At 41.4% G+C, this 21596-nt stretch overlaps 1 protein-coding gene across 2 annotated transcripts in view; it reads left to right on the top strand.

Moving 5' to 3' along the window:
• PDLIM4 (PDZ and LIM domain 4) overlaps positions 1-21596 on the top strand; it is a 205442-nt gene that overhangs the window by 106437 nt on the left and 77409 nt on the right. The gene's annotated exons all lie outside the window — the stretch shown is intronic.

Genomic DNA, 21596 nt, shown 5'->3' with positions numbered 1-21596 from the left:
GGGAATTGTTAAAATATGAACCCAAGTATGGAAAATTATTTGCTGAGAAACCTCAATTTATATATCGTAAGGGTAAATCTATTTTAAACCAACTTATAAGAGCAGATATTAAAGAAAAACTATAGCCAAACAAACATTTCTTAATACACCGAAAAATGGCACATTTCCATGCCTTTCCTGTCAAAGCTGTAGTTCATTATTAAAGGTGACTCTATTTGCCATCCAACCAAAGGCCATCCAATTAAGATTAAAGGGTATTTTAATTGTAACTGTAAAAATGACAATTATTTTCTAAAATGTCCCTGTGGTAAAGTATGCATAGGTCAGACCGTGCGACTTATAAAAATACGCATAAACGAACATCGTTCAGAAATGAAAACTTTTGGAGAAAGAAATAAAGATCAAAGTACCTCCACTACAATAGTAAAAAGAAAATATGGAAAAACAACAGTTGCAAAACATAAGGTCTATGACCTAAAATGGTGCATTTTAGAGGAAATAACAGGCAACGATAATGAATCTATAAGGAGAATTCTTCTGCAAAGAGAAGTTTATTGGATACATACTATGAAAAGCATTAATCCAACAGGCATGAATGAAACATGCAATTTTGGAGTATACCTTTAACCCCTTCACGACCAGCCCACGTAGATTAACGGGCTGCCGTGCTGGGCTTTTCTCCTGCAGCCCGTTAATTCACGTGGTGCCAGAACAGAGTGCACAGCGCTCTCCCTGTGCTCTGAATCTCTCAGCACACGCTGCTACTAGCAGCCTAAGGCGGGATTCACACGACCGGGTCGTTCCCGAGCCCGAGTGTCGGCCGGTAAAATCGGCCATTTTGCCCGGCCGGTTTGCATAAAGTTATGCATCCGTGCCGGGCCGGGCAGATCCGGACAGTGACATCAGCGGCAGCTCCTGAAGGGGAATCCCCATGTGTTCGGGGATTCCGCTTCAGGAGTTTCCCCTGATGTCACTGCCCAGATATGGACAGAGACATCAAGCGCTCTGTCCAGGAGCGGAATCCCCGAAAACACGGGGATTCCGCTCCTTCAAGGAGCTAAAGTGCGGCTAGCACATAGCAGAGCGGGGAGATACCTCCCTGCTCTGCTATAGTGGCGTCGCTACAGTAGTAGCAGCCGCAGCAACAGCAGCTGCTGCTACTACTACTAGCGGCGCCATCGAAGGTGTCGCCGAGCCAGGGTGCTTTTAACAAGCAGGGGAAGGGAGCCAGCGCAGCGCTCCCTCCACCTGCTGTACACCCCGGCCCTGCAACACAGTGTACAGCGATGCCATTCGTCAGAATGGCATCAACTCCTCCTCCTCACATGCACTCTGCGCTGTGAGGAGGAGGAGATAGAGCGCAAGCGCCGGGAAACCCGGCCATCACTCGGAACACATTCCGGTGATGGCCGTGTAATACCCGGCCCCATAGACTTCTATGGGAGCCGGGCGGCCGGGTGTCCGGGCAAAGATAGAGCATGTCCTATTTTTTGACGGCCGGATTTTCCGGCCGTCAAAAAATCGGTCGTGTGAATAGCCCCATTAGGGGTCTATTATTCCTAATGCAGCCGGGTGCCGGCCGATTTATGAACGGCCGGCACCCGGCCGGGAAACCCTGCCGTGTGAATGAGGCCTAAGTGCTGAGAGAAGACATCAGGACCGGATTGGTGTCGGTCCTGATGACATGATCACCATGATAAACTTATCATGGTGTTCACAGCAAAGTTTGTTGCAGCAACAAAATTTCTGTGCTGTTCGTTACAATGTTTCTCCTCCCTCCCTGTCAGATCGTTCTGAGACAGTGGGGGAGAAGAAGCTGTGCCGAGCAGCTGCTGTGTGTCTCCTATAAAGACACACCGACTGTAAAAACACACAAAAAACACCTCCACATAGATAGTTTAGTGTGGGCAGCTAGTTTTAGTTCAGGTAGTCTGTTAGGTAGATAGTACTCAGACTAGGACAATTAATTAGTTAGTAATCAATTAGGGCTTATTATGTATGTATGTATGTATATATATATATATATATATATATATATATATAAATAAAATCATATACATATATATATATATATATATATATATATATATATTTATATACTGTGTGTATGTATGTATATATATATATATATATATATATATATATATACACACACATACACACGTCTATATTATATATATAATATATATACACACACACGTAATATATGATATATAGACATATATTTGAAATTTGTTAATACTAAAATTTAATAATTAGGGATGTTATATATCTATAACATCATATAGATATATACGTACATGTAATATATACGTATACACACATATACTTATAGAAATCTCTTCATATATTTTACACGTCAAAAAATTAAATTGTATGTAAATTCTAATTACATTGATTCATTGTTAGGCTGTGTTCACACTGAGTTTTTTGCAGGAGGAAAATTCCTCTTGCAAAAACTGCTCAAGACGTTTTTTGCACAGTGGTTTGACAAAAACTCGCCAAAACACTCGTCGAGGTGTATTTTTTACCCTTCTGACTGATTGAAATGGGGTTTTGGAGGCAGAAACCGCCTCAAGATAGGTCATGTCGCTTCTTTTTACCGCGATGTGTTTTTTTTGCTCACGGTAAAAAAACTCGTCCAACTCCCATTGAAATCAATGGGAGACATTTTTGGGCGGTTTTTGACGAGTTTTGCGGAGCGGTTTCCGTGCCGAAAAACTCGTAAAAAAACTCTGTGTGAACAGGGCCTTAGGGTTGTTCATAAATTTATTGATCAATGGATTAGTGGACTTTTTCTTTGTTACTTTTATTAAAACTGTTACAAAAAATAAGTAAAAAAACAAATACGTAAAAAATGGCACGCAAGTTATATACCACTTAAGAGGCATTTGCTCTCTTGGATTCTGATAGTGAATGGGGTCACTTTTGGGGGGTTTCTGCTGATTTGGTCCCTCCAGGGCGTTGCAAATGGGACATGGCACCGAAAACCATTATAGCAAAATTTGAGCTCCAAAACCCAAATGGCTCTCCTTCCCTTCTGAGGGCTGTAATGCATTCAAATATAAGTTTATGACCACATATGGGGTATTGCCGTAATCAGGATAAATTTCTTTACAAATGTTGGGGTGCTTTTTCTCCTTTATTCCTTGCAGAAATTAAAAATGTCTATGTTTCTTCAGAAGAAATGTAGATTTTCATTTTCACAGACTAACGCCAATAAATTCAGCAAAAAAACTGTGGGGTTAAAATGCTCACTATACAACTAGATAAATTCCTTGAGGGGTGTAGTTTCCAAAATGGGGTCACTTTTTGGGGGTTTCCACTGTTTAGGTACCACAAGACCTCTTCAAACCAGACTTAGAGCTTAAAATATATTGTAATAAAAAGGAGGCTTCAAAATCCACTAGGTGCTCCTTTGCTTCTGAGGCCGGTGTTTCAGTCCATTATCACACTAGGGCCACATGTGGGATATTTCTAAAAACTGCAGAATCTGGGCAATAAGTATTGAGTTGCGTTTCTCTGGTAAAACCTTCTGTGTTACAGAAATTTTTCTATTACAAATGAATTTCTGCAAAAATAATTACATTTGTAAATTACACCTCTACATTGCTTTAATTCCTGTGAAATGCCTAAAGGGTTAAGAAACTTTCTGAATGCTATTTTGAATACTTTGAGGGGTGAAGTTTTTAAAATGGGGTGATTTATGGGGAGTTTCTAATATATAAGGCCCTCAAAGCCACTTCAGAACTGAACTGGTCCATGAAAAAATAAGTTTTGAAATTTTCTTGAAGATGTGAGAAATTGCTGCTAAAGATCTAAGCCTTGTAACGTCCTAGAAAAATAAAAGGACGTTCAAAAAATGATGCAAACATAAAGTAGACATATGGGAAATGTTAACTAGTAACTATTGTGTGTGGTATTAATATCTGTTTTACAAGCAGATACATTCAAATTTAGAAAAATGCAATTTTTTGCAAATTTTCTCTAAATTTTGGTGCTTTTTATAAATAAATACTGAATTTATCGACCAAATTTTTTCACAGACGTAAAGTACAATATGTCACGAGAAAACAATCTCAGAATCGCTTGGATAGGTAAAAGCATTCCCAAGCTATTACCACATAAAGTGACACATGTCAGATTTGAAAAAATCGCCTGCGTCCACAAGGCCAAAACAGGCTGTGTCCTGAAGGGGTTAATCCCCTCTCTTATAACCAAACTTTATAATATTCTGTGCCTTATATTTCCTCCCGGCTATTGCATAGTCTTTAAATGAAGTAGAAATAGTTATTGTTCTAATGTTATTATATAAGCTAGAAATTATCAATATATTGAATAACTTAAAGATCTTCAATATTTAGACATCGTTCTGTATTCATATTCTATATACTGACTATTTAACTAATGGATTTATAGCTATATCTCTATAAAGAAAGGATATTTTTTATTTTTTCCCTGCTTTAAAAAAGAAATATAAAACGTAATTTTTCATTAATGAAATGTAACAAAGTACTATGAAAGAATTTTTCTTTCTAATAATCCATTTCCTAAATATTCATTGCGAAACTCGATGCTTGTTCTTAATTACATATATATTTTTAAATATGCATTCTTTTGTAAAAGTTGTTTATTACACTTACCTTAGTCGATCACTATTTAAATGAACACTGAACGTCCGACAGGTATGCTTGAGAAAGGGGGCGGTCCCCCGAAATGTGGCACAGGTGTTGTCAAACGCCGACTCTCCACACGTGTTATCTCTGCTATCGGCGAAAGCCCTGGATCTAACTGGGAAGACTAAGATGGAATTCTAACCAGGACACTTCCACGACTCTAACCTTCTGATGGGTGAAAAAGCTTTTCTACACATTTGGCAATTGTTATGCCTTTGTTTTCTGTCAATTGACATGGAAAAATATTGAATACAGTTTTCTAAATTTTGACAATTTTGTCTGAATTAGTGCATATTTTCTATACGCTGTATTTATGCGCATATCACCTGTAAATAAAGGGTAGCATGGCTCCAGAAAGTGTATAGACTAATTATAATGCTACGGGTTAATGATATTTTATAACATACTGTGGCTTGAAATATTTTCTTCATTTTGCAGACTTTAGACCCCTGGTTTTGGCAATCAAGGGAACCATGAAAAGGATATGCTAGATTTTCCACAAAATGCAGCAGTACAAGCCAGTTCTGTCTAAATGGAAAGTTCCATTTCATGTGGAAACGGCACAGAAACCACCCATAATAATTTAATAAGGCCTTAATTTATAATAGAAAGGGAAATCAATGTCAACATTGCTTGTATTAACCCCTTGAGTACCCAGCTCATTTTGGCCTTGAGGACCAGACCCATTTTTTCAAATCTGACATGTATCACTTTATGTGGTAATAACTCCGGAATGCTTTTACCTATCCAATTGATTCTGAGATTGTTTTCTCGTGACACATTGGACTTTAGTTTAGTGCAAAAATTTGGTCGATAAATTCATTCCTTATTTGTGAAAAACACCAACATTTAGCGAAAATATGAAGAAATTATGATTTTTCCCATTTTAAATGTATCTGCTTGTAAAACAGATGGTAATACCACACAAAATAGTTACCAATTAACATATCCCATATGTCTACTTTATGTTTGCATCGTTTTTTGAACATTCTTTTATTTTTCTATGACCTCACAAGGCTTAGAACTTTAGCAGCAATTTCTCATATTTTTAAGAAAATTTCAAAAAGCGATTTTTTCAGGGACGAGTTCAGTTCTGAAGTGGTTTTGAGTGCCCTATATATTAGAAACCCCCATAAAACACCCCATTTTGAAAACTGCACCCCTCAAAGTATCTAAAACAGCATTCAGAAAGTGTTTCAACTCTTTAGGCGTTTTACAGGAATTGAAGGAAAGTAGAGCTGAAATTTTCAAATTTCATTTTTTTTTACAAAATTCATATGTAATACATTTTCTTCTGTACCACAGAAGGTTTTACCTGAGAAACGCAACTCAATATTTATTGCCCAGATTCTGCAGTTTTTAGAAATATCCCACATGTGGCCCTAGTGCGCTAATGGACTGAAACACAGGCCTCAGAAGCAAAGGAGCACCTCTTGGATTTTGGGGCCTCCTTTTTTCAGAATATATTTTAGGCACCATTTCAGGTTTGAAGAGGTCTTGTGGTGCCAAAACAGTGGAAACCCCCGAAAGTGACCCCCATTTTTTAAACTACACACCTCAGGGAATTTATCTAGGGGTATAGTTAGCATTTTGACCCCACAGGTATTTTGCTATATTTTCTGGAGTTAGTCTGTGAAAATGAAAATCTACTTTTTTTCTGGAAAAACGTAAAAATTTCTAATTTTTGCAAGAAATAAAGGAGAGAAAGCACCCCAACATTTGTAAAGCAATTTCTCGCGATTACGGAAATACCCCATATGTGGTAATAAACTGCTGTTTGGACCCACAGCAGGGCTCAGAAGGGAGGGAGCGCCATTTGGATTTTGGAGCTCTGATTTTACTGGAATGGTTTTCAGTGCCGTGTCACGTTTGCAACGCCCTGGAGGGACCTAAACAGTGGAATCCCCCCAAAAGTGACCCCATTTTGGAAACTATACCCCGCAAGGAATTTTTCTAGTGGTATAGTTATCATTTTGACCCCACAGGTTTTTTGCTGAATTTATTGGAATTAGTCTGTGAAGATGAAAAGAGACTTTTTTTTGGAAAAAACACAGAATTTTCTAATTTTTATAAGGAATAAAGGAGAAAAAGCACCTCAACATTTGTAAAGCAATTTCTCCTGATTACGGAAATACCCCATATGTGGTAATAAACTGCTGTTTGGACCCATGGCAGGGCTCAGAAGGGACGGAGCACCATTTGGATTTTGCAGCTCAGATTTTGCTGAATTGGTTTCTGGGGGCCATGTCGCATTTGCAGAGTCCCTGAAGTACCAGTACAGTAGAAATTCCCCAGATGTGATCCCAATTTGGAGACTATACCCCTGAAAGAATTAAATTAGAGGTGTAGTGAGCATTTTGAGCCCTCAGGTGTTTTATAGATTTTATTAGAATTGGTCCGTGAAATATAACCTGTAGCTTTAGCTCAGAATTTTTCATTTCCACAAGGAATACAGGAGAAAAGACACCCCAAAATGTGTTACACAATTTCTCCTGATTACGGAAATACCCCATATGTGGTTGTAAACGGCTATTTGGACATACGGCAAGGGTCTAAACGGAAAAAGTGAAATTTCGTTTTTGGAGTGGAGATTTTACAAAATTTGTTTTTGACGCCATGTTGCATTGCGCTGAGGTACCAGTACAGTGAAAACTCCCGAGAAGTGACCCCATTTAGGAAACTACACCCCTCAAGGAATTCATCTAGAAGTGTAGTGAGCATTTTGACCCCCAAAGGTTTTGCAGAAATTAGTGCACAGTGGATGTTGCAGATATAAAATTGACATTTTCCACATATATGCTATTTCAGTGCCCAATGCGTTGGGCCCAGCTTGTACCACCGGAGACATACGCCCCATAAATTGTTAAACTGTTCTCCAGAGTACGGTAATACCCCATATGTGGTCATAAACCGCTGTTTGGGCACACTGCCAGGCCCAGAAGGAGCGCCATTTGGCTTTTGGAGCGCAGATTTTGCTTGGTAGTAGTTTTGTTTAGTGTTTTACTGGTGTTTCAGTTTATAATGTGGGGGCATATGTAATCTGTGCGGAGTACATACATTTTTTGCGTGACACACTGTCGTTTTTATTGGTACCATGTTTGGCTACGCGCGACTTTTTGATCACTTTTTATTCCATTTTTTTGGAAACAACGTGACCAAAAAAGGAAATTCTGCCATTGTTTTTTATGGTATTTTTTTTACGGTGTTCACCGTGCGGGATAAATAATATGATATTTTTTTAGGTCAGGCTGATACGAACGCGGCAATACCTATTATGTCTAGTTTTTGTCTTTTTTTTCATTTTTTTTCTAATTATAAAGGGCTTGATCAGGGAAACAAGGCGATTATTGTTTTTATTACGTAAAACTTGTATTTATTTATTTATTTATCGAAAACTTTTTTTTTAACTTTTTTTTCACTTTTTATTTTACACATACTAGGGGACTGGAAGATCTGATCTTCTGATCCCCTGCACAATACACTGCACTACTTCTGTATGTACTGATGTAGTGCAGTGTATTGTAACTGTCACTTTACAACTGACAGTTGAGCCTATTACGTCCTGCCTTGGGCAGGACCTAATAGGCTCCCGTACCTGGCAACCAGGAAGCCGTTGCTAGGCTTCCTGGTTGCCATTGCAACCATCAGAACCCCGCGATTTTTCGCGGGGGGGGGCAATGGGGTGCAGAGGGAGCCCCCACCCTCTGTATCAATCACTTAAATGCCGCTGTCGCTATTGACAGCGACATTTAAGGGGTTAAACTACAGCGATCGGAGAGGACAGTGATCGCTGTAGTTGCAGTGGGATGTCGGCTGTATATTACAGCCGACATCCGATGAAGATGGAGCGAGCACAGCTCCTGTGCCCGCTTCATCCTCAGGGCGTTACTATACGCCCATTTTCGGGAAGGGGTTAATAAAAAGTGTTTTTTTTTTTTTTACACTGCTTTCTCTGATCTCCTCACGTATCTCACAGAAATGAGGAGATCAGAGAAAGTGACAGGAGCTTTCTCCTGCAGACGACGTCACAGACGGCTGTGATTGGTCAGTCTTCAGAGACTGACCAATCACAGCAATCGCCGGCATTGGGGACTGCTAATTGGTCCCCAGGCCGGTAGCAGAGACGGTTAGCTGTCAATGACAGCTGCCGCCGCTGTTCTGTCACTATGTGATTTAACATAGTGACAGTTTATTCCTGCGCCGTAATAGTACGTCGAAGGTACGCTGGCATAAGTGGCCAGCGACGTACTATTACGTCAAAGGTACGCAAGGGGTTAAGTGGCTCATTTAAAATTCCCTTTGTTCTTTTTAGCAGCCAGGGCTGAAACTCTAAAACTCTGTAACTAATAGACTACTAAAGAAATGAATTATTTTACATTTTTCCTCTATAAATTGATGTTAGGGATCATTTTCAGCAGAGCCCCGTGCATGGAGCATTTACGACTACTTAGTACATAGCCGTACAGCCTCCGTGCACTGCCATACAGACTGCGTCAGACTCTGTGTGTATGAAGATATACCTTCATACATACATAGTCCGAAGGAGCATTCCTCAGTTTTTTTTTTGTCACATTCATACAGAACCCAATAAAAGAAAGACCCTCCATATGAAATCGGATGCATATGATGATGAGGTACAGAAAAGGGCTTATACGCCTCTATGGCAGCCCTATTATGGCACTGTAATACAGTCGTGTGCATGAGCTCTTATAAATACAGCATTAGTGAATAAAAAGGGTCGACATTACAGTGATCCAATCCAAGCATCTTAAGCCAAGTGTCCACATCAATTCTTATATAAAGCTATAAAACGTGAAGAGCAAAGATCATGCGTGGAAGGGTAAAAAGTAAAAATAATAATAAGCATTGCCACTCGTCCAGAAGTTGAGTCGAAGTTTATTCCAGTCTCAAACAACCCCATTAAGATAAGTGTTGTGAGTTTTTTTTAGAGTTGATTTGTCATAGAAGACCATCAGTTTATTCAATTAAAACAGTTTTGTTTCAGTATACCTTTAGTAGAATGTAGACCTGCTATTGTGCATACCTGTGTACTTATAGTAACTACTGGTATATTTATAATGCTGTACGTCCCCATATCTGCTTTATACATTTGGAGATGCTATCACTTAGATGTTTGCATAGTTCTAGTCATTTCAGTAGGGAGTGATTGTTCATGAGTGAATCATTTCAAATTTGTCTACTCCTGTGTTCGGATTACAATGAAAAAACCCCCCAAAAAAATAGAAACTGTACCAAACTGCTTTTTGAACCAGGCCTTAGACATACTGCCATCCCATCAGCACAATCCCTTCTTTAAGGCTATGCACACCATTGACATGGAAAAAAAATTTTTTTTAGATTGTTATATGTTAGTGGTTACCTGGAAGTTGATTTTTTTTCCCGAGTTTTTAGACTACAATCCTCATTCCTTCATTCATTTTCAGATCCCCTGATATGCCGTTTGCAACCTTCTCTTAGTTTCAGAGTTTTCCCATGTGGATGTTCCCCTCCCAGTAATATATTCTGCATGTGAGTTCTGTGAATACAGGCTGCTTCTGCCTTCACTATATTTCATGCATTAACACAGCTTCATTACTGTACTGCTTTCCCCTGTTATGATATCAATTTAACAAATATTTAATGAAAAACGAAATAGGAAGAAGGAAACAAGGCTGGCACTGCTGAACCCGCACATCCTGACCGAGATCTTTTGAAATAAAGAAATTGTTTTGCCAGCTCCGGTGAGTGCCTCGATCATTCTTCTACAATATATTTAATGAAAAACGATTGCAAGCTCATGGCGTATATGTAAAACAAATGCCCGTGACATATGCCATACAGTTACATCAGTCATCCATAGCCTCCCATATTAAAAAAACTTACACCGTGCTATATTCGTTTTTTTTGAGAGATGCCTCTGGATAGAATATTGTAGTCGACTACGCTATTTTATCCTGCAAAAAAAACAAAACAGTATACCACCTGACAGAGGCTAAAAAGGCCTCCGTTGTTATAATGGGAACCTACAGGTACGTTTGACGTATGCAGCGGGAGCTTTCCCGACGCACTCGTTAATGGTGCTGGGGAAACGCAGTGGGAAAGGAAGCTTACTATAACATGCAAAGAGCAGTTGTAGCTGTACACAACAAGCTCATAGCACATAGAAAAGCTTTGTCAATTCAAAGGTCTGGGCCTTTTTATATTTATACCGTTCCCTTAACCCTTTCATGACATTTGTCGTATGGATACGTTGTGGAAAGACAGTGCTTCCGGCATTTTGCCGCATCCATATGACAAACGGTGGACAACGGCTCAGAAGCTGGGTTGGTGCCACCGTCCCCGGGTGTCGGCTGCATGTTATAGCTGACACCCTGCGGTAATGGCAAGGACTGAAGTTTGCTCCGATCCCCGCCATTAACGCCTTAAATGCAGCGGTCAAATGCTATCGCTGCATTTAAGTTGTTTGCAGCTCATCAGCACCCCAGCAATGAAATTGCTGGGGTGCCGGTGGCTGCCGAATCAACGGGAGGCCTGACACTGGCCTCCTGGTATGCCTAGTATGGAAGATTTTCAGGCCTCGACCAAAGGCTTGCGTAGCCGCCGGCAAGATGGCGCCGACTCTGGAGTTGAGCTGGCGTCATCAGCGGTGGATGTCAGCTGTATGTTACAGCTGACATCCACCTGTAATGGCAGGAACCGGAGCAAGCTTCGATTCCTGCCTTTAGCTCCTTAAATATATCAATCGAAAGCGATCGCTGCGTCTTTGTGGTTGGTAGCAGATTGGCAGTCTTGCCATGCTATAGCAGGGCTGCCGACTGCTGCTATGGCAACAGGAGGCCTAACAATGGCCTCCTGCTCTGCCATTACGGAAGCAGATTAGGCCCCGCCCAGAGGCGAAGCCTAATCGGCTTGCTGTCAGTGAATGACTGACAGATATAATACAATGCACTACATAGGTAGTGCAATTTATCAGAAAATTTACTTTCAAGTCCCTTGGTGGGTAATAAAATAAAACACAATTGCCCTTTTTCGCTTATCAAGTACTTTATTATTGGAAAAAAGAAGAAACCATACATATTTGGTATCGCCGCGTCCGTAACGGCCTGAACTATAAAAATAATATGTTATTTATTCCACGCAGTGAATGGTGTAAATAAAAACCCCGTAAAAAACAATTCAAGAATTTGGTCACTTTTCCCTACCTATAAAAACTATAGCTCGTCTCGCAAAAAAACAAGCCCTCATACAGTTATGGTTCTTACAACATGGCAACAGAAAAAATACATTCATTGTACAAAATTAATTTTATTGTGCAAAAAGTTGTAAAACATAAAAAAGAGCTATAAATTTGGTATCGCCGGAATCATACTGGCCCGCAGAATAAAGTTAACATGTAATTTATATAGCATGTTGAACAACATAAAAAACCCCATAAAAAAACTAAGACAGAATTGCTGGTTTCTGGTCACCTTGCCTCCCAAAAAATAGGATTAAAAGTGATCAGAAAGTCGTATGTACCCGAAAATGGTACCAATAATAACTACAGCGCGTCCCGCAAAAAAACAGTCCTCATGCCCCTACGTCTACGAGAAAATTAATTAGTTAAGCCTCCAATAAGTCAGGAAAGTATGAAAAATATGCAGTTGTGCAGGCCCAAGGGGAACATTTCTTCTGTTTCAAAAGACGATTTATCAAGGCCCTAAAATTAGGGAACCAGGAAGGGTAGGACCCAAACATATCTACTGGAAGCGAGGGTGCCCATATTATACCAGGACAACACTTTCCCAGCAAAATTCCCCAAACTGTACAGGTGCGGAGTGTGGACTAAAAGGGGGATAAGAAAGGACATCATTTATCAGTGCGACAGTGGCCTGTGCATAAAGGATTGCTTCACAGCGTAACACACATCTATGGATTATTTTACCCCATTATTATACCACCTTACTATGCCCCTGATGTACATTGCCCAGCTTACATGTGCCCCCACATTATAAACCAAAATACCAGTAAAACTCCAAACAAAACTACTACCAAGCAAATCCACGCTCCAAAAGCTAAATGGCGCTCCCTCCCCTCTGAACCCTACAGCATGCCCAAACAGCTGTTTACTTCCACATATTCCAAGCTGGGCATTACATATTTGCCACTGAAATGGCATATCTAGGGAAAAATTAAAATTTTTACTTTGCACCATCCGCAGCGCAATCATATATGGGAAAGACCTATGGGGTGAAAATGCTCACTACACCCCTTAATAAATGCCTTGAGGGGTGCAGTTTCCAAATTGGGTTCACTTCTCAGGGGTTTCTTTTATTATTTCACATCAGAGCCTCTGCAATTGTGAACCAATACTTTGTAAATCGCCAAATTAGGCCTCAACTTCTCATGGTACTCTTTCACTCCTGAGCCTGGTCGAATGGCCATGCAAAAGAATAGGGCCACATGTAGGGTGTTTCTAAAAGCGGGAAACACAGCATAATAATTAGAGAGCTGTCTTATTATGGTGGCACAAGCTGGGCACCACATATTGGCATATCTATGCAAAAAATCCCATTTTCACTCTGCAACATCGAGTGCACACAAGTTTCTGCAAAACACCTGTGGGGTTAACATGCTCACTACACCCCTAAGTGAATACCTTGAGGGGTGTAGTTTCCAAAATGGGGTCACTTCTGGGGGGTTTCCACTGTTTTGGTCCCACAGGGGCTTTGCAAATGCGACATAGCGCCCAGAAACCAATCCAGTAAAATCTGCACTCCAAAAGCCAAATTGCGCTCCTTCCCTTCTGAGCCCCGCCGTGTGCCCAAACACAAGTTTATGGCCACATATGGGGTATTGCCGTACTCGTGAGAAATTGCTTTACAAATGTTGAGGTTATTTTTATCCTTTATTTATTGAGAAAATAACATTTTCTTAGCTAAAGTTACGTCTTATTGAAGAAAAGGGATATTTTTTTATTTTCACTGCCCAATTCTAATAAAGTCTATAAAACACCTGTGGGGTTAAAAATGCTCACTTCACCCCTAGATGAATTCTTTAAGGGGTGTAGTTTCATGAATGGAGTCAGTTTTGTGTATTTTCCACTGTACTGGTACCTTAGGGGCTTTGCAAAAGCGACATGGTGCCAAGAAATCAATCCTGCAAAACCAATACTCCAAAAGCCAAATGGCGCTCTTTCTCTTTTGATGCTTGCCGTGTGCCCAAAAAGCAGTTTATGACCACATCTGGGGTATTTCCATACTCCAGAGAAGTTGCTTTACAAATGTTGGGGTTCTTTGTTTCCTTTATTTGTTGAGAAAATGAAAAATTTGGAGCTAAAGCTACGTCTTATTGAAGAAAAAGGATTTTTTTAAATTTTCACTGCTCAATCCTAATAAAATCTATGAAACACCTGTCGGGTCAAAATGCTCACTGCACCCCTAGATAATTTCCTCAATGGGTGTAGTCTCCAAAATGGGGTCACTTGTGGGGGGTTTCCACTGTTTTGTCTCCTCAGGGACTTCGTAAATGTGACATGGCCTCCGCAAACCATTCCTGCTAAATGTGATCTCCAAAAGCCAAATGGCACTCCATCCCTTCGAAGCCCTGCTGTGTGTCCAAACAGCCGTTTATTACCACATGTGGGGTATTGTTTTATCGGGAGAAATTGCTTTACAAATTTTACGGTGTTTTTTCTCCTTCAGTCCTTGTGGAAATGAGAAAAAATTTGCTAAACCTACATTTTCTTTGAAAAAATTTAGATTGTCATTTTCAGGGCCTACTTCCAATAATTTATGCAAAAATCCTGTTGGGTCAAAACGCTCACTATACCCCTAGATAATTTCCTCAATGGGTGTAGTTTCCAAAATGGGGTCACTTGTGGGGGGTTTCCACATTTTTGTCCCCTCAGGGGCTTTGAGAAAAAAAATTGCTAAACCTACATTTTCTTTGAAAAAATGTCGATTTTAATTTTCACGGCCTACTTCCAATAATTTCTGTAAAAAACCTGTGCGGTCAAAATCCTCACTGTACCCCTAGATAATTTCCTTGAGGTGTGTAGTTTCCCAGATGGGGTCACTTTTGGGGGATTTTGACTGTATTGGCACCGCAAGAGCCCTTCAAACCTGACATGGTGCCTAAAATTTATTCTAACAAAAATAAGGCCCCAAAATCCACTAGGTGTTCCTTTGCTTCTGAGGCCGGTGCTTTAGTCCAGTAGCACATTAGGGCCACATGTGGGATATTTCCTAAAACTGAAGAAACTGGGCAACAAATATTGAGTTGCATTTCTCTCGTAAAACCTTCTGTGTTATAAAAAAAATTGTATTAAAAATTTATTTCTGCAAAAAAATATGAAATTTGTAAATTTCACCTCTACTTTGCTTTAATTCCTGTGAAATGTGTAAAGGGTTAAGACATTTTCTAAATGCTGTTTTGAATACTTTGAGGGGTGAAGTTTTTAAAATGGGGTGACTTTTTGGGGGTTTCTAATATATAAGGCCCTCAAAGCCACTTCACAACTGAACTGGCCCCTGTAAAAATGGCCTTTTGAAATTTTCTTGAAAATGTGAGAAATTGCTGCTAAAGTTCTAAGCCTTGTGATGTCATAGAAAAATAAAAGGATGTTCAAAAAACAATGCCAATCTAAAATTGACATATGGGGATGTTAACTAGCAACTATTTTGTGTGGTATAATTGCCTGTCTTACAAGCAGATGCATTTAAATTGAGAAAAATGCTAATTTTTGGAATTTTTCCCTAATTTTTGGTGTTTTTCACAATTAAATACTGAATGTATCGAGCAAATTTTGCCAGTAACATAAAGTCCAATGTGTCTCGAGAAAACAGTCTCAGAATCGCTTGGATAGGTAAAAGCATTCCGAAGTTATTAGCACATAAAGTGAAACATGTCGGAATGAGACTATGTCAGAAAGGTCAAAAGTGACGAAAGAGGGAAGGGGTTAAACTCACAGAATGAATAACTGGTATTTATTGCTTGAACACAAACACTCACCCACCAGAATTTCTGACATTCACACGTTCCTATGGACTAGGTGTAAGAAGTAGCACCTTCTCCTATGCACTGGATCGAATCACACAAGCATGCTTAATTGTTGGCAAATTTCAGAAATATAGCATAAACTAACAACAGTTTTAATTACTTAAATACTTTGGAATTCACTTAATTTAATATCAAATGCTATGTGGGAACCTCTCAACACTGTATTTCACAGGCACTTTACATATAATGTGTTGATTATGTGAGAGAGTGATGAGTAATCTTTTGCTAACTGACATCGAAATATTTTATTGGGCATAATGGAAAAATAAGTCATTTTTGCATATTACAAATGTACATACAGAACTATAGTGGATGCAGATCCCCAATATATTCATTAAAATGCTTCCACATTTCTAATATACCTTTTTTTTGTCCTTTCAATGTAATTTGAACTATTCCACATGTCCCCTACAACATCTTGTCACATCATAACAACCTCACACTGATGGTGTTAATAGGTAAGCAGGAGAGAGTTTGACTTTTGCAGCCTGCACTATAACCTGAACCACCCTGTACGAACACCCACCATATGATCGTCATAGATGGTCTTCGTTCATTTAACCAATTCCCGACATGTTTGTACATTTATGTCATAGCTGGTAAGGGAAAGTATGGAGCAGGCTCACAGGCTTAGCTCCATACGCACTTGGTGTCGGCTGTATGTTACAGCCAATACCTCACTGCAATGGATGAGATCGGAGATAACTCAGATCCCGGGTGTTTAACCACTTATATGCCATGGTCAATAGGAACAGTGGCATCTAAGCTGTTGGAAGGAGGGGACGGCTCCCTCCAACAGCTCGTCAATGGTGAAGGCCCCTAGGTCTGCCATCTTTGTGTTGGTTAAAACACCATATACTGCTAAACATAAGTATTGCAGTGTATGGTGCAAGCGATCCTAAAGAAAATAGTAAGAGCAATGTAATAAAAGTAAAAAAATAAATATAAAAAACGACAAAATTAAACATTTTTGGTCCCCTCCATCAAAAAGTTGCATGTATCGCAACTACTACTCATCTCGCAAAAAAAAGCCCTGATACAGCTTACTTGCTGGAAAAATAAAAAGGTTATGGTTCTCAGAATATGGCGACACAAAACAATTTTTTGTAATAATTTGTTTTTTCTTTGTAAAAGTAGTAAAACATAAAAAAAAATATAAATTTGGTATTGCCGTAATCGCATTGACCTGCAGGGTAAAGTTAACATTTCCTTTTTACCACACAGTAAAAGACGTGAACAAGAAACCTAAAAAAACAATGGAGGAATTAAAAATTTTTACGCAATCCACCCTACAAAGAATTGTTTTGCAGTTTCCCAGTACAATATTTGGTACAATAAATGGTGACGTGAAAAACTTCAATTTGTCCCGCAGAAAACAAGCCCTCATAAGGCTATATAGACTTAAACATTAAACAAATGATGGCTTTTGGAATGCGGGAGGGAAAAATTCTAAATGAAAAAATGAGGCGGGAAGGGGTTAAATGGCCACCATGTAATATTAAATTTTCCCTTCAGGAGCCTATTCAGACAAAGTGTATGGGACAGATGCTGCTTTCCTTTTTCCCATCTATATGACAGGTTGTTTTTTTAGCATTTTGAGATACATATATATTTGCGTATAATTTATACTACATGGAATATTGTTAAAAACTGTTAAAAAAAATTACCAAAAATGTGTATTTTACTTATTGAAATGGTGATGTGGCAAGTACATTTTGCTACTTACAGTGAAGGAAATAAGTATTTGATCCCTTGCTGATTGTGTAAGTTTGCCCACTGTCAAAGACATGAACAGTCTAGAATTTTTAGGCTAGGTTAATTTTACCAAGTGAGAGATAGATTATATTTAAAAAAAAAACAGAAAATCAGACGTTTTTTGTAGTTGATGATGAGGTTTGCACACATGTTAGATGGAATTTTGGCCCACTCCTCTTTGCAGATCATCTGTAAATCATTAAGTTTTCGAGGCTGTCGCTTGGCAACTCGGATCTTCAGCTGCCTCCATAAGTTTTCGATGGGATTAAGGTCTGGAGACTGGCTAGGCCACTCCATGACCTTAATGTGCTTCTTTTTGAGCCACTCCTTTGTTGCCTTGGCTGTATGTTTCGGGTCATTGTCGTGCTGGAAGACCCAGCCACGAGCCATTTTTAATGTCCTGGTCTAGGGAAGGAGGTTGTCACTCAGGATTTGACGGTATATGGCTCCATCCATTCTCCCATTGATGCGGTGAAGTAGTCCTGTGCCCTTAGCAGAGAAACACCCCCAAAACATAATGTTTCCACCTCCATGCTTGACAGTGGGGACAGTGTTCTTTGGGTCATAGGCAGCATTTCTCTTCCTCCAAACACGGCGAGTTGAGTTAATGCCAAAGAGCTCAATTTTAGTCTCATCTGACCACAGCACCTTCTCCCAATCACTCTCAGAATCATCCAGATGTTCATTTGCAAACTTCAGACGGGCCTGTACATGTGCCTTCTTGAGCAGGGGGACCTTGCGGGCACTGCAGGATTTGAATCCATTACGGCGTAATGTGTTACCAATGGTTTTCTTGGTGACTGTGGTCCCAGCTGCCTTGAGATCATTAACAAGTTCCCCCCGTGTAGTTTTTGGCTGAGCTCTCACCTTCCTCAGGATCAAGGATACCCCACGAGGTGAGATTTTGCATGGAGCCCCAGATCGATGTCGATTGACAGTCATTTTGTATGTCTTCCATTTTCTTACTATTGCACCAACAGTTGTCTCCTACTCACCCAGCGCCTTACTTATGGTTTTGTAGCCCATTCTAGCCTTGTGCATGTCTATGATCTTGTCCCTGACATCCTTAGAAAGCTCTTTGGTCTTGCCCATGTTGTAGAGCAGGGGTCTCAAACTCGGCCGGGTAAGTGGGCCGCATATAGAAAAAATGGGAAGTTGACGGGCCGCATTACTTTCAAATTTGATACAATACAAAATTATTGTTAATCAATTAGTTATTTGAACTACTATAACACTATATTACTATAATAATAATAATGCTACATTACTATAATAATACCGCTAGGTTTAAAATTTGAGATATTTCTCCACGTGCTTATTTCAACAATCCAGCTTTCCAGTTTAAAGGGAATGTGTTGCCAGAAAAACATGTTGTTTTTTTTTTAATTAAACATTTAGTGTGTAGGTGATTAAACATTGTTCAAATTTTTTTTATTTTTTTCACGAGTCAGGAAATATTATAAATTAGATTCTAATTTATAATATTTCCCATTGCTGGTCACTAGATGGAGCTATTCCCAAAATTGCAGCATTGCAAAATTGGGTAAAAAGCCCTCGCTCTAGTGAGCTCTCAGCATCCCCCCCTCCTTTATCCTGGCTAGTGCCGGGATAAACGAGGGGTTTGAACGGTGTATCCTCCTACACTGTGTGTCGCCATTTTTTGAGCCAACACACAGTGTAGTAGGTTTACATACAGTAGTAAACGTACACAAACACGAACATACATTGAAATCTCTTACCCTCTCCTGCCGCCGCGGCTCCCTCCGGCCCGTCCGCTCCGTCTGCTGCCGCTGGTCCAAGTGCACAAGTCCGGAAGCCGCGACCGGAAGTAGTAATCTTACTGTCCGGCCGCGACTTCCGGTCCACAGGAAAATGGCGCAGACGGCGCCAATTTCAAATTGGACTGTGTGGGAGCGGCGCATGCGCCGTTCCCACACAGACGGCGTACACAGAAGTGGATGGGACGGGAGCCGTTCGCAGTCCCTATGGGACTGTGGCTGCCGTATTCCATGTCTGTATGTGTCGTTAATCGACACATACAGAAATGGAACAAAAAATGGCAGCCCCCATAGGGAAGAAAAAGTGTAAAAATAAGAAAAAGTAAAACACAAACACACAAATAAATATAAACGTTTTTAATAAAGCACTAACATCTTTAACATATGAAAACATTTTTTGTGATGACACTGTTCCTTTAAGTGTCGCTAAATGCAGTCCGGCGGCTCAGTTAGCACACGTCAAGATTGGGCAGCCCCTTTTTAGATAGTGCCGCAGTGCCCTCAGTGGATGCTGCCGCAGTGCCCTCAGTGGATGCTTCCGCAGAGTCCTCTGTGGATGCTGCCGCAGAGTCCTCTGTAGATGCTGCCGCAGTGCCCTCTGTAGATGCTGCCACAGTGCCCTCTGTAGATGCTGCCGCAGTGCCCTCTGTAGATGCTGCTGCAGTGCCCTCTGTAGATGCTGCCGCAGTGCCCTCTGTAGATGCTGCCACAGTGCCCTCTGTAGATGCTGCCACAGTGCCCTCTGTAGATGCTGCCACAGTGCCCTCTGTAGATGCTGCCACAGTGCCCTCTGTAGATGCTGCCACAGTGCCCTCTGCAGATGCTGCCACAGTGCCCTCTGCAGATGCTGCCACAGTGCCCTCTGTAGATGCTGCCACAGTGCCCTCTGCAGATGCTGCCACAGTGCCCTCTGCAGATCCTGCCACAGTGCCCTCTGCAGATGCTGCCACAGTGCCCTCCGCAGATGCTACCACAGTGATGTCAGGGGCTTGGCCAGAGCTGGCGTCCCGGAGCAGAGCCGCTTCTGGCACTCTGCCTGGGATTCCAGCTCTGCTCCTGACATCACTGTCCATATATGGACAGAGATGTCAGGGGCAACCCCAGAGCTGGAGTCCCGGGCAGAGCGCTAGTAGGCTCTTCCTGGGACTCCAGCTGTGCTCCTGACATCAATGGGACTCCTACTCTGAGGAAGCCCCTGACATCATTGTCGATGTATGGACAGCGATGTCAGAGGCTTTCACAGAGTCCCGGAGCAGAGCCGATAATACCTCTCTGCCCAGGACTCCGCTCTGGGGAAGACCCTGACACACTGTCCATATATGGGCAGCGATGTCAGGGAATTCCACAGAGTCCTGGAGCAGAGCCTGTACTAGCGCTCTGCCCGGGACGCCGGCTCTGGGGAAGCCCCAGACATCGCTGTTCATATGTGAACAGCGATGTCATTGAATTCCACAGAGTCCCGGAGCAGAGCCGATACTAGCGCTCTGCCCGGGACTCCGCTCTGGGGAAGACCCTGACACACTGTCCATATATGGGCAGCTATGTCAGTGAATTCCGCAGCGTCCCGGAGCGGAGCCGTTACCTGCACTCTGCCCGGGACTCCGCTCTGGGGAAGACCCTGACACACTGTCCATATATGGGCAGCGATGTCAGGGAATTCCACAGAGTCCCGGAGCAGAGCCAATACTAGCGCTCTGCCCGGGACTCCGCTCTGGGCAAGACCCTGACACACTGTCCATATATGTCAGGGAATTCCGCAGAGTCCCGGAGCAGAGCCGATATTAGCGCTCTGCCACGGACTCCGCTCTGGGGAAGACGCTGACACACTGTCCATATATGGGCAGCTATGTCAGGGAATTCCGCAGCGTCCCAGAGCAGAGCCGATACCTGTGCTCTGCCCGGGACTCCGCTCTGGGGAAGACTCTGACACACTGTCCATATATGGGCAGCGATGTCAGGGAATTCCACAAGTCCCGGAGCAGAGCCTGTACTAGCGCTCTGCCCGGGACTCCGGCTCTGGGGAAGCCCCAGACATCGGTGTTCATATGTGGACAGCGATATAAGGGATTTCCAGAGTCTCGGAGCAGAGTCGATACTAGCGGCTCTGTGTCCCGCGGGCCGCAGATGACAGCCCCAGGGGCCGCATGTGGGCCGCGTGCTTGAGACCCTTGTTGTAGAGGTTAGAGTCAGACTGATTAATTGAGTCTGTGGACAGGAGTCTTTTATACAGGTGACCATTTAAGACAGCTGTCTTTAATGCAGGCACCAAGTTGATTTGGAGCGTGTAACTGGTCTGGAGGAGGCTGAACTCTTAATGGTTGGTAGGGGATCAAATACTTATTTCTCT

This window comes from Rhinoderma darwinii, chromosome 3, assembly GCF_050947455.1.
Source record: "Rhinoderma darwinii isolate aRhiDar2 chromosome 3, aRhiDar2.hap1, whole genome shotgun sequence".
Taxonomy (NCBI): Eukaryota; Metazoa; Chordata; class Amphibia; order Anura; family Rhinodermatidae; genus Rhinoderma; species Rhinoderma darwinii.
Note: the sequence above shows the minus strand (reverse complement) of the source record. Positions and strands in the feature narration are given on the sequence as shown.